The sequence below is a fragment of the Herpailurus yagouaroundi genome, unplaced genomic scaffold, assembly GCF_014898765.1.
Source record: "Herpailurus yagouaroundi ecotype Mexico unplaced genomic scaffold, PumYag 190, whole genome shotgun sequence".
NCBI classification, from domain to species: Eukaryota; Metazoa; Chordata; class Mammalia; order Carnivora; family Felidae; genus Herpailurus; species Herpailurus yagouaroundi.
The window spans coordinates 23140938-23152802 of record NW_024412421.1 but is presented as its reverse complement, the minus strand read 5'-3'; the positions used below and the strand labels follow the sequence as shown (position 1 = coordinate 23152802).

Sequence of the window (11865 nt, the reverse complement as noted above, 5' to 3'; positions counted from 1 at the left end):
TAACTTCAGGAATCTTTCCTGGATGACTGTACATGGACAAAATATACTCAGTATCTGTGCTCTTTATTTAAAATTTTTCTGTATGCAGTTGTTGATATAGTATTATTATAGTAAGTACTTTTGGGTACATGCTTTTCAGTTTGTTATATGTCTATATATACACTTCTTATCATCAGCCTAAGACACAAAATAATGTCATATTCCCTTTAATTTTCAAATTAAATGTCTCTATCCCTTTATTTTCTCCTCAGGATACTCACTTTGTTGAAAACTCCAACACCTCTGGGGATGCTTATTTAGACTTAAAGATCAGTTCTGGGAACCATCTTCTACTTAGTCAATCAAGGAAATAAATTCTTTCCAGCTGTTACCAATGTCACTGGCACAAGATACACCTGTTGAAACAAAGACAACTCAGTAGGCCCAACGCAGTCTTTATTGTAACTATTAAAATATTCTGTTACCATACTCTGTGTTTAGTACTGGATGAGCCACAATAAAATGGACATAGCTTTCTGCTGAAAACCTGGTCACCCTGCCCAGAGAAAGTCTGCTTAGCTTATGAGCCTGTGAGAACCCCCCAAGGCATGGAAGGGGCTCAGCTGTGCTTAACCACTTTGCTTTTGGGGCTTTGGCTCACAGCCAGGTCTTCACATACTAATAGATGAGTCTCAGATCTTTGAGGCTGGCACATATGCAGTTTTTTCTGTAAGGCTGCTAGTAATACCCGAGTAGATGAATTTGAAGAGATTTCCACACTCAGCTACCAGAGTGACTAATACAACACTCTTTTCCGTTGGTTTTTTGCATATCAGCGTCAAGAGCAAAAGGAGTATACTGTCTTGTTTGCCAAGACCACTCTCATGTTCTGCCCCAGGATAAATAACAAAGCTTTTAAAGAAAAACCTTCCTATCCAGCTAGTGTTAGGGTTCAGGCAATCAATTTCTTTTCTCTTATTTGCTCAGTCTCTACTGTGATAGATACTTTTAGACATACTGTTTGGTTGACCAAGTCCTTAATCTCAAGAGCCTTTGCCCAGCTCCACTAAAAAGGCTGAAGAAAATCAAATATTTTTTTCTAGGCTGTCATTGGTTGTGACTACTTAAACCGACATGGAATATGCTGGAGAAAAGTGTGAGAAAATAAGAAAAGTTGAATCAAATCCAGACAAACAGAACTCCTTTTCTAGTTTAGTAGTTGTCTCTGAAGGTATAATTCACAAACAGCTTCATTAACACATCTGTTCCTCTTCAGCTAGGTATTAAAGGTCTTTATTTTGCCTCATCACACGTTGCCATTTTTTTTAAACCAAGTCCTCTATATCTAACAGAACTAGCTGCTTGCTGCTCCTAGAACATACCTTTTACTTTCTGACTCTAAGCATTTTTCAGCTTATGACATTCTTTGTATCTGAAATTCAATTCTTCATTACGAATCACAAAATATTTTTTCCAGCTTTACTGAGGTATAACTGACAAATTTATATATGTTTAAGGTATGCAAGGTGATAAATTTGAAATAAATATACATTGTGATGTGGTGCCAGGGAGCTTGGTCTGTTGAGCGACTGACTTCAGCTTAGGTCATGATCTCCTGATTTGTCAGTTTGAGCCCTGCAACAGCCTCTCTTGTGTCAGCACAGAGCCCATTTCAGATACTCTGTCCTCCTCTCTCTCTGCCCCTCCCCCCACACTCTCCCTCTCTCTCCCTCAAAATAAATAAATAAACTTAAAAAAAACATTGTGAAATGATTACCACATTCAAGTTAACACATCCATCACCTCACATAGTTGTCATTTTTTGTTTGTAGTGAGATCATTTAACACCTACTGTTCAATAACTTCCAAGTATACAATACAGCATTATTACAGTCACCATGCTGTCCATTAGATCCTTAGAACTTACTCATAACTGAAAGTTTGTACCCTTTGACCAACATCTCTCACGTCCCCTACTCCTCAGCCCCTGGAAACCACCATTCTACTCTGTTTCTGAGTTCAAGGTTTTGTTGTTCTTGTTGTTGTTTTGTAGATTCTACATATGAGCGAGACGAAGTGTCTATCTGGCTCATTTCATCCAATATAATGTCCTTCATGTTCATCCTTGTTGTAGCAAATGGCAGGATTTACTTTTTTTATGGCTGAATATTATTCAATTGCACGCGCGCGCGCGTGTGTGCGTGCGTGCGTGTGCGTGTGGTTTGGGTGTATCACATTTTCTTTATCCATTTATCTTCTTTCAACAGACACTTAAGTTGTTTCTATCCCTTGGCTATTGTGAATAATGCTGCAAGGCACATAGGACTGCAGATATCTCGTAAACATTCTGATTTTGTTCCTTTGAATTTAAATACAGAAGTGGGCTGCTAGATCACATAGTTCTATTTTTAATATTTTGAGAAATTTCCATGCTCATCCCCATAATGGTTGTACCAATTTATATTCCTACCAACAGTGTACAAGGGTTCACTTTACCTCACATCCCTGCTAACGCTCATTTCTCATCTTTTTGATAATAATCCTTTTAACAGGTGTGAGGTGAGAGCTCATTGTGATGCTGATTTGCAATTCCCTGATTAGTGATGTTGAGCATCTTTTCATGTACTTGTTGGCCATTTGTAAGTTTTTTTTTAAAACTATCTGTTTAGGTATTTTATCAATTATTTAATCAGGTTATGTGTTTGCTATTGAGTTGTAGGAGTTCCTTATGTGTCTTAGATATTAACCCTTTATCAGATGTATGCAAATATTTTCTTAAAATTTTTTAAAACATTTTTGAGAGAGAGAGAGAGACAGAGAGGGAGGGAGGGAGAGAGAGAGAGAGAATGAATGAGCAGGGGAGGGGAAGAGAGAGGAAGACACAGAATCCGAAGCAGGCTCTAGGCTCCAAGCTGTCAGCACAGAGCCTGACGCGGGGCTTAAACTCACCAACCGTGAGATCATGACCTGAGCTGAAATTGGACGTTTAACCGACTGAGCCACCCAGGCACCCTTTCTTTGCAAATATTTTCTTCCATTTCATAGGTTGCATTTTCATTTTGTTAATCACTTCCTTTGCTGTGCAGAAGATTTTTAGCTGGGTGTATTCCCACTTGTTTATTTTTGCTATTGTTGTCTGTGGTTTTGGTGTCATAGACAAACGATTATTGCCAACACCAGTATCAAGGAGACTTTTTCCTGTTTTCTTCTAGGAGTTTTATGTTTTCTGGTCTTATGTTTAAGTCTTTAATCCATTTTCCATTAATTTTTTTGTATATGGTGTAAGATAGGGTCCAATTTCATTATTTTGTACGTGTTATCTAGTTTTCCCAACAATAGTTATTGAAGACACTATCCCTTCCCCTCTTGTGTTCTTGGTACTATCTTGACAGAGATATCTTGGTTCCTTGACAGAGATTAATTAGTTGAATGTATTTCTGTATTCTACATTCTTTTCCAGTGATCTGTGTGTGTGTGTTTAAGCCAGTACTATACTTTTAAAATTATAGCTTTGTAATATAGTTTGAAATCAAGAAGTCTGATTCCTCCAGACTTTGTCCTTTCTGAAGCTCTCTTAGGCTATTCTGTCTTCTGTGTCTTCTGTGCTTCTCTACAAACTATGACCGTCTTTTACACTTCTGTGAAAAATTCCAATGGAATTTTGATAGGGATTGCATTGAATCTGTAGATTGCTTTGGGTAGTATGGACATTGTAACAAATTAATTTTTCCAATTTTTGAACATGAGTTATCTTTCCTTTCATTTTTGGCTTCTTCAACTTTTTGCACTAATTTCTTACATTTTTCAGGGTAGGTCTTTCACCTCCTGGCTAAATTTATTCCTAAGTATTGTATTCTTTCTGATGCTATTTTATTAAAATTTTTAAAAACATGTTTTTCTTTATTTTTGAGACAGAGAGAGTGTGTGAGCTGGGGAGGGGAAGAGAGAGAGAGAGAGAGACACAGATTCCAAAGCAGGCGCCAGGCTCTGAGCTGTCAGCACAGAGCCTGATGTGAGGCTTGAACTCACGAACCAGGAGATTATGACCCAAGCTTAAGATGGATGCTCAACTAACTGACTGAGCCACTCAGGCACCCCTTGATGCTATTTTAAATGGGATTGTTTTCTTTCTTTCAGATAGTTTGTTAGTGTATAGAAACAGAACTGATTTTTGTAAGCTGTTTTTCTATCCTGCAACTTTACTAAATTTATTAGTTTTAACATTTAGCTGGGGCCTTTAAGATTTTCTATTTTTAAGATCATGTCATCGGCAAAGAGAGACTATTTTACTTCTTCCTTTCCAATTTTGTATCTTTTATTTCTTTTTCTTGCCTAATTGCTCAGGTTACGGTTTCCACTACTGTGGTGAGTAGAAGAGGCAAGAGTGAGCATCTTTGTCTTGTTCCTGATCTTAGAGGAAAAGCTTTCAGTTTTTCTTCATTGAGTATGTTAGCTGTGGGGTTTTTGGATATAGCCTTTATTATATTGAGGTCCATTCCTTCTATACCTAATTTGTTGAGTTTTTATCATGAGAGGATATTACATTTTTCCAAATGCTTTTTCTGTATCTACTAAGATGATCATATGATTTTATACTTTATACTCTGTTAAAGTGATGTAGCACATTTATTGACTTGCATATGATGAAGAATCCTTGCATCCCGGTGATAAGTCTGACTGGATCATGCTATATGATTATTTTAACATGCTCTCGAATTTGGTCTGCTAGATTTTGCTGAAAAGTTAGCATGTTCATCAGTAATACTGGCTTATAATTTTCTTTTCTTGCAGTGTCCTTGACTGGCTTTGGTATTAGAACAATGCTGGCTTATAAAATAAGTTTGGAAGTGTTCCCTCCTCTCCAGTGTTTTGGAAGAATTTGAAAAGGATTGGCATTAATTCTTCAAATGTTTGGAAGAATTCACCAGTGAAGTCACCTGATCCTGGGCTTTCCTTTGTTGGGAAGTTTTTGATTACAGATTCAATCTCCTTATTATTAATTAGCCTGTTTAAACTTCCTATTTCTTCATGATTCAGTCTTAAAAGACCATGTTTTCTAGGAATTTGTCCATTTCTTCTAGGTTCTCCAATTTGTTACCATATCATTGTCATAACAATATCTTATGATCATTTGTATTTCTGTGGTATGTTTAATGTCTCTTCTTTCACTTCTGACTTCATTTATTTAAATGTTTTCTATTCTTAGTCTAGCTAATGGTTTGTTGATTTTATCTTTTCAAAAAATTAGCTTTTAGTTTCATTGATTTTGTCTGTTTTTCTATTGTCTATTTCATTTATTTTTGCTGTAATCTTTATTTTCCCCCTTCTATAACTTTGAACTTTGTTTGTTCTTCTTTCTCTAGTTCCTAAAGTGTAAAGTTAAGTTGCTTTTTTGAGATCTTTCTTTTTCCTTAGTGTAGTCCTTTATTGCTATAAACCTGCCTCTTAGAACTGTTTTGCTTCATCCCATTAGTTTTCATATGTTGTGTTTATATTTTCATTTGTTTTAGGATATTTTGTGTCTCCCTTTTGATTTCTTCTATGACCCATTTGTTGTTTAAAAGTGTTGTATAATTTTCACGTATTTGTGAATTGTACAGCTTTCCTCCTGTTATTGATTTCCAGTTTCATACCACTGTGGGCAGAAAAGATTGCTATGGTTTCATTCTTATTAAACTCGTTAAGATTTTTTTTTCTGAGAGAAATCACTGGCCAAGGGGGTGTGACTTGATGCTGAGTTGTGCTGCTTTGGGGGCAAGGTGACATAAGTAAAATGAAACTGTTCTTACCTTATTCACTACATTTATTCTTAGATTTTTTTGCTCAAACAGTGTGCTAGAACTTCCCTGCTGGACTCCTGGACTCCCATAAAGTTGATCTGTGGTTGACTGTCAACTGATACTCTGTGGGGGGATAAAAGTAGAAAACTCGTGTCATATTTGACTAATGACAAAGTATTTATAGTTATAGTTATAGCTATAGCTATAGTTATTTATACAAAAAATTCTACTGTAACCTAAGTCACCCAAGTCTGGATCTTTGTCCACTGGAAGCTTAAAGTAGGGGGGGGCAAATTAATGTCAAAATGAATTTATAATAAGGAGAATAGTGACAAGTAGATTACATAGTAAGTTATTGTAATAGTCCCAAGGATAAAGAAGACCAACTTACAGTTAAAGATAGTAGCTTGCCCATATAAAGTTACATTTCTCACTTTGAAAACTCCACTAAAATGATAGAATGATAAAAAAAAGGAATAAACCCACAAGTCCAAGGTAACAGAAGAGGAGAAAAAAAACATTAAAATTTTAGAAGCCAGAAAGCAGGTGGATAAAGACAAACTGGCTCAACAAATTTTTGAAAACAGAAACTTAAACCAGTAGGGGAGGGAGCTCAGCAGCAAGTAAATTCTTACCACTCATACACATAGAAATTATAGGTCTGAAGGTGGGGATACAACTAACACATAACATGATGTGAACTGGGTAAAAGTTTGTATAAGAAGCAGCTGGATTTACATATAGTCTTTGTCAACCGTATATCTGAGCAACTTGCCCTCCCTCATCTATGAAGAAGACCAGAGATTTACTCTTTGAGGAGGTACAACCAGTGGGACTTTGAAGTGGAACAAATAGTTGGGCTGTGTTTTCATGTTGAAAAAAGGTGAATTATTGAAACTCTATGTACTAAGTGGGGACCATACTAGCTTCTTTCCCAAACCTGACTCCACGAATGCTGGAGAACAAACTCATATTCTAAAGACAAGAGTTTGGAAATATTATCTTTGAAAAACCATACTCACCTTTAGAGGTCCATCATAAAATGGCCAATCATTGGTCAATGAAACGAAGTAGTCACCAACAAATGAAAGTAACTTTGCTCCAAAAGAAAGCAACCCACATTTATGTACAGGGAACTTTCAATCATCTTTTTAATATCTTGCACTCAAATAGGAATGGAAAGTCAAGAGCCAGATATTTGAACAAATGTCCTCTTTTGACACAATGTAAAGCCATACAAGAAAAAGAAAGAAGTTTGGGGAAAAAGAGAATAGGATGGAAAACATAACCTTGGAAGGCCTATAATGAATATTCTCAGTGAATTAAGAAAACATCTTGATTGTATTCGTGAGACAAGATGCTATTAAAAAGGAGCATTCTCTGTGTATAGTTATTCTTTAAATTTCAATATTATACAGAAATTACACTATTAATAATGGTGCAGTACCTGTTATTAAGTTAACCTTCTTAACCTTGCCAGCAGATAACAATAATGGGAAAAATATAAAAACAGTTGTTTGAATGCACTTGAGAGCAAATGAAGGCAGGCAGAAACTGGAAGGGTGTTGACACACAAAAGAAGGGAATAGCACTTCTCAGTTTGCACTGCATGGAGTAGCTGGAACTCAAACAGAAAACTGCAGTCCTAAGTGACTTGAGGATTGAGAGGGAAGAGTTTGGGACTACTGGCATGGCTAGAAAATAAATGACAAATCTCAGAAAAAAAGGAAGCTAAGGAGCTGGAGGAAAAAAATCCACATATAAACTCCTTCAAATCCTTGGATGATCTTGATTAATGTATGTGCAGAGGGCCAAGCAGAAAGCAATGGCTGGAAGGTGGAAAGAAGTGAAGATTTAAAGTTTGAGCTCAGCCACTTGAATTGCTTGCTAGAACATGATCAACACTATTTAGATGAAGCTATCCCTAGTCTCTACAAGGGTACAATAAAAAACTACTAAACATAAAGACACAGGAAAATGTGGCCCACACTCAAGAGAAAAACAGTTAAGAAAAACTGATACTGGGGCGCCTGGGTGGCGCAGTCGGTTAAGTGTCCGACTTCAGCCAGGTCACGATCTCGCGGTCCGTGAGTTCGAGCCCCGCGTCGGGCTTTGGGCTGATGGGTCAGAGCCTGGAGCCTGTTTCCGATTCTGTGTCTCCCTCTCTCTCTGTCCCTCCCCCGTTCATGCTCTGTCTCTCTCTGTCCCAAAAATAAATAAACGTTGAAAAAAAAAAAAAAAAGAAACACTGATACTAAAATGATCCAGAGTATAGAATTAGAAGAATTTTTAAACCGCTAATCTAAATGCATTCAACAAAACTGAAACAGGAAGAAACAGAAAATTTGAATAGACCCATAAGCAGTCAAGAAGTTGAAATCTGTTATCAAAAATCTCCAACAAATGAGAGTCCAGGGCTGGATACCTTCCCAGGGGAATTCCACTAGACATTGAAAGAAGAGGTAATGCTAATCTTTTGAAGCTTTTCCAAAAGATAGAAATGAAAGGAAAACTTCAAAACTCATTCTACAAGGCCAGAATTACCTTGATTCCAAAACCAGACAAAGACACCACAAAAAAGGAGAATTGCAGACCAATTTCCCTGATGAACATGGATACAAAAATTCTCAACAAGATACTAGCAAATCCAATCCAATAATACGTCAAAAGAATTATTCACCACTATCAAGTGGGATTTATTCCTGGACTGCAGGGGTGGTTCAATATTCGCAAATCAATCAACATGATACACCACATTAATAAAAGAAAGGCTATGAACCTCTTGATCCTCTCAATAGATGCAGAAAAAGCATTTGGCAAAATATAGCACCGTTTATGATAAAAATATTCGGGAAAGTGGGGATAGAAGGAACATACCTCAACACCGTAAAGGCCATATATGAAAGACCTACAATTAATACCCTCAATGGTGAAAAATTGAGAGCTTTCCCCCCTAAAGTCAGGAAAATGACAGGGATGTCCACTCCCACCACTGCTATTCAACATAGTATTGGAAGTCCTAGGCTCAGCAATCAGAAAACAAAAAGAAATAAAAGGGATCTAAAATGGCAAGGAAGAAGTCAAACTTTCACTCTTCATAGATGACATGATACCTTATGTGGCAAACCTGAAAGACTCCACCAAAAAACTGCTAGAACTGATCCATGAATTCAGCAAAGTTTCAGGATATAAAATCAATGTACAGGAGTTCGTTGCACTTATATATACCAGTAATGAAGCAGCAGAAAGGAAAATCAAGGAATTGATCCCATTTACAATTGCACCAAAAATCATAAAACACTTAGGAATAAACCTAACCAAAGAGGTGAAAGATACGTATGCTGAAAACTACAGAAACCTTATGAAAGAAATGGAGGGAGACACAAAGAAATGGCAAAACATTCCACGTTCATGGACTGGAAGAACAAATATTGTTAAAAATATCTATACTTCCCAAAGCAATCTACACATTTAAATGCAATCCCTCGCAAAATAACCCCAGCAATCTTGACAGAGCTAGAAAAAACAATTCTAAAATTTGTATGAAACCAGAAAAGACCCCAAATAGCCAAAGTAATGGTGAAAAAGAAAACCAAAGCTGGAGGCATCACAATTCTGGACTTCAAGCTGTATTACAAAGCTGTAATCATCAAGACAGTATGGTATTGGCACAAAAACAGACACATAGATCAATGTAACAGAACAGAGAATCCAGAAATGGACCCACAAATATATGGACAACTAATCTTTGACAAAGCAGGAAAGAATACCCATTGGAAAAAAGACAGTCTCTTCAGCAAATGGTGCTGGGAAAACTGGACAGCTACATGCACAATAATGAACTTGGACCACTTTCTTATACCATACACAAAAATAAACTCAAAATAGATGAAAGACTTAAACATAAGACAAGAGGAGAAAACAGGCAACAACCTCTTTGACCTCAAAATCCTAGAGGAGAAATCCTAGAGGAGAAAACAGGCAACAACCTCTTTGACCTCAGTTGTAGCAACTTATTAGACCTGTCTCAGGAGGCAAGGGAAACAAAAGCAAAGGGCCTCATTAAGATAAAAAGCTTTTGTACAGAGAAGGAAACCATCAACAAAAATAAGAGGTAACCAATAGAATTGGAGACGATATTTGCAAATGACATATTGGATAAAGGGTTAGTACTCAAATCTATAAAGAACAAACCAACTCAACACCCAAAAAACAAATAATCCAGGGAAGAAATGGGCAGAAGACAGGAACAGACACTTTTCCAAAGAAGATATTCAGATGGCTAACAGACACATGAAAAGATGCTCAACATCACACATCATCAGGAAAATACAAATCAAAACCACAATGAAATACTACTTCACAACTGTCAGTATGGCTAAAATTAACAACACAGAAAACAACAGATGTTGGCAAGGATGTGGGGAAAAGGGAACACTTTTGCACTGTTGGTGGGAATGCAAACTGGTGCAGCCACTCTGGAACGGTATGGAGGTTCCTCAAAAAATTAAAAATAGAACTACCCTATGACCCAGCAATTGCACTACTAGGTATTTATCCAAAGGATACAACAATGCTGATTCAAAGGGGCACATGCAACACAATGTTTACAGCAGCACTATCAACAATAGCCAAATTATGGTAAGAGTCCAAATGTCTATCAACTGGATAAAGAAGATGGGATATATATATATATATATATATATATATATATATATATATGCAATGGAATATTACTCAGCAATCAAAAAGAATGAAATCTTGCCATTTCCAACAACATGGATGAAAACTAGAATGTATTATGCTAAGTGAAATAAGTCAATCAGAGAAAGATAATTACCTTACAATTTCACTCATAAGTGGAGTTTAAGAAATAAAACAGATGAACATAGGGGAAGGGAAGGAAAAATAAGGTAAAAAGAGAGATGGAGGGAACCATAAAATACTCTTAAATACAGATAGCTGAAGGTTGCTGGAGGGGTGCTGGGGGTGATAGGCTAAATGGGTGATGGGCATTAAGTAGGGCACTTACTGGAATGAGTACTGAGTGTTATATGTAAGTGATGAATCACTAAATCCTATTCCTAAAAACATTATTACACCGTATATTAAGTAATGTGGATTTAAATTAAGAAAAAAAGAGGAAAAAATTTAAAAAATAGATGTTTAAGGGATTAAAGGAAAAATATGGTTACAATTAATGAATAGTTGGAGAATCTCAATAGAAAAATACAAACCATCAAAAAAAAGAAACAAGTAGAAATTTTAGAAATGAAACACAATATCAAAAATTAAAAATTTACTGGATAAGAACAACAGATCACAGATAGTCAAATAAAGAAAACAGTAAATTTCGGGGCGCCTGGGTGGCGCAGTCGGTTAAGCGTCCAACTTCAGCCAGGTCACGATCTCGCGTTCCGGGAGTTCGAGCCCCGCGTCAGGCTCTGGGCTGATGGGTCAGAGCCTGGAGCCTGTTTCCGATTCTGTGTCTCCCTCTCTCTCTGCCCCTCCCTTGTTCATGCTCTGTCTCTCTCTGTCCCAAAAATAAATAAACGTTGAAAAAAAAAAAAGAAAACAGTAAATTTGACGATAGATCATAGAAAATATTCAATCTGAAGATGAGAAAAATATATTGGAAAAAAATAGAACAAAATCTCGGTGATATGTGGGACCATATTTAAGTGATTGAAGTTATATTCAGCTGTATTCTCAGAGAGAGAAAATGAGTCAGAAAATACCTTTCATAAAATAATGGATAGATTTTTCCTAAACTGCTAAATAAATGTAAACTTACAGATCCAAGAAGATCAATGAATACCTGCTAAGATAAATACTTAGAAAACCATGCTTAGCTACATATTCATTAAATGATAGAAAACACAGAAAAAGAGAAAAGCAGCCAGTGGGGGAAAACCCATTACAAACAAGGGGGAAGCGATACAAATTACAACTGAATTCTCATCAGAAATGATGGAAGGTAGGAGAGAATGGAACAACATCTTTAAAGTGCTGAGAGAGTGGGAACTGTCAAATTAGAATTCTGTATCTGGGAAAATTTTTCTTAAAAAATAAAAGCAAAATAAATACATTTTTCAGAAAAACAAAA

The 11865-nt window shown here is 36.4% G+C and overlaps 1 long non-coding RNA gene across 3 annotated transcripts in view; it reads right to left on the bottom strand.

The window, feature by feature from the left end:
- Positions 1-239: 239 nt before the first annotated feature.
- The window catches only part of LOC121009737 (uncharacterized), a 220292-nt gene continuing 208666 nt past the window's right edge, over positions 240-11865 (bottom strand). For 2 of the 3 annotated variants that reach the window (XR_005780813.1, XR_005780811.1), the window contains exons 7-8: positions 5769-5882; positions 240-395 (exon numbers count right to left, since the gene is read on the bottom strand). This is a non-coding gene — a long non-coding RNA (uncharacterized LOC121009737). The remainder of the gene's footprint in view (positions 396-5768; positions 5883-11865) is intronic. The other variant, XR_005780810.1, reaches the window with a different exon arrangement.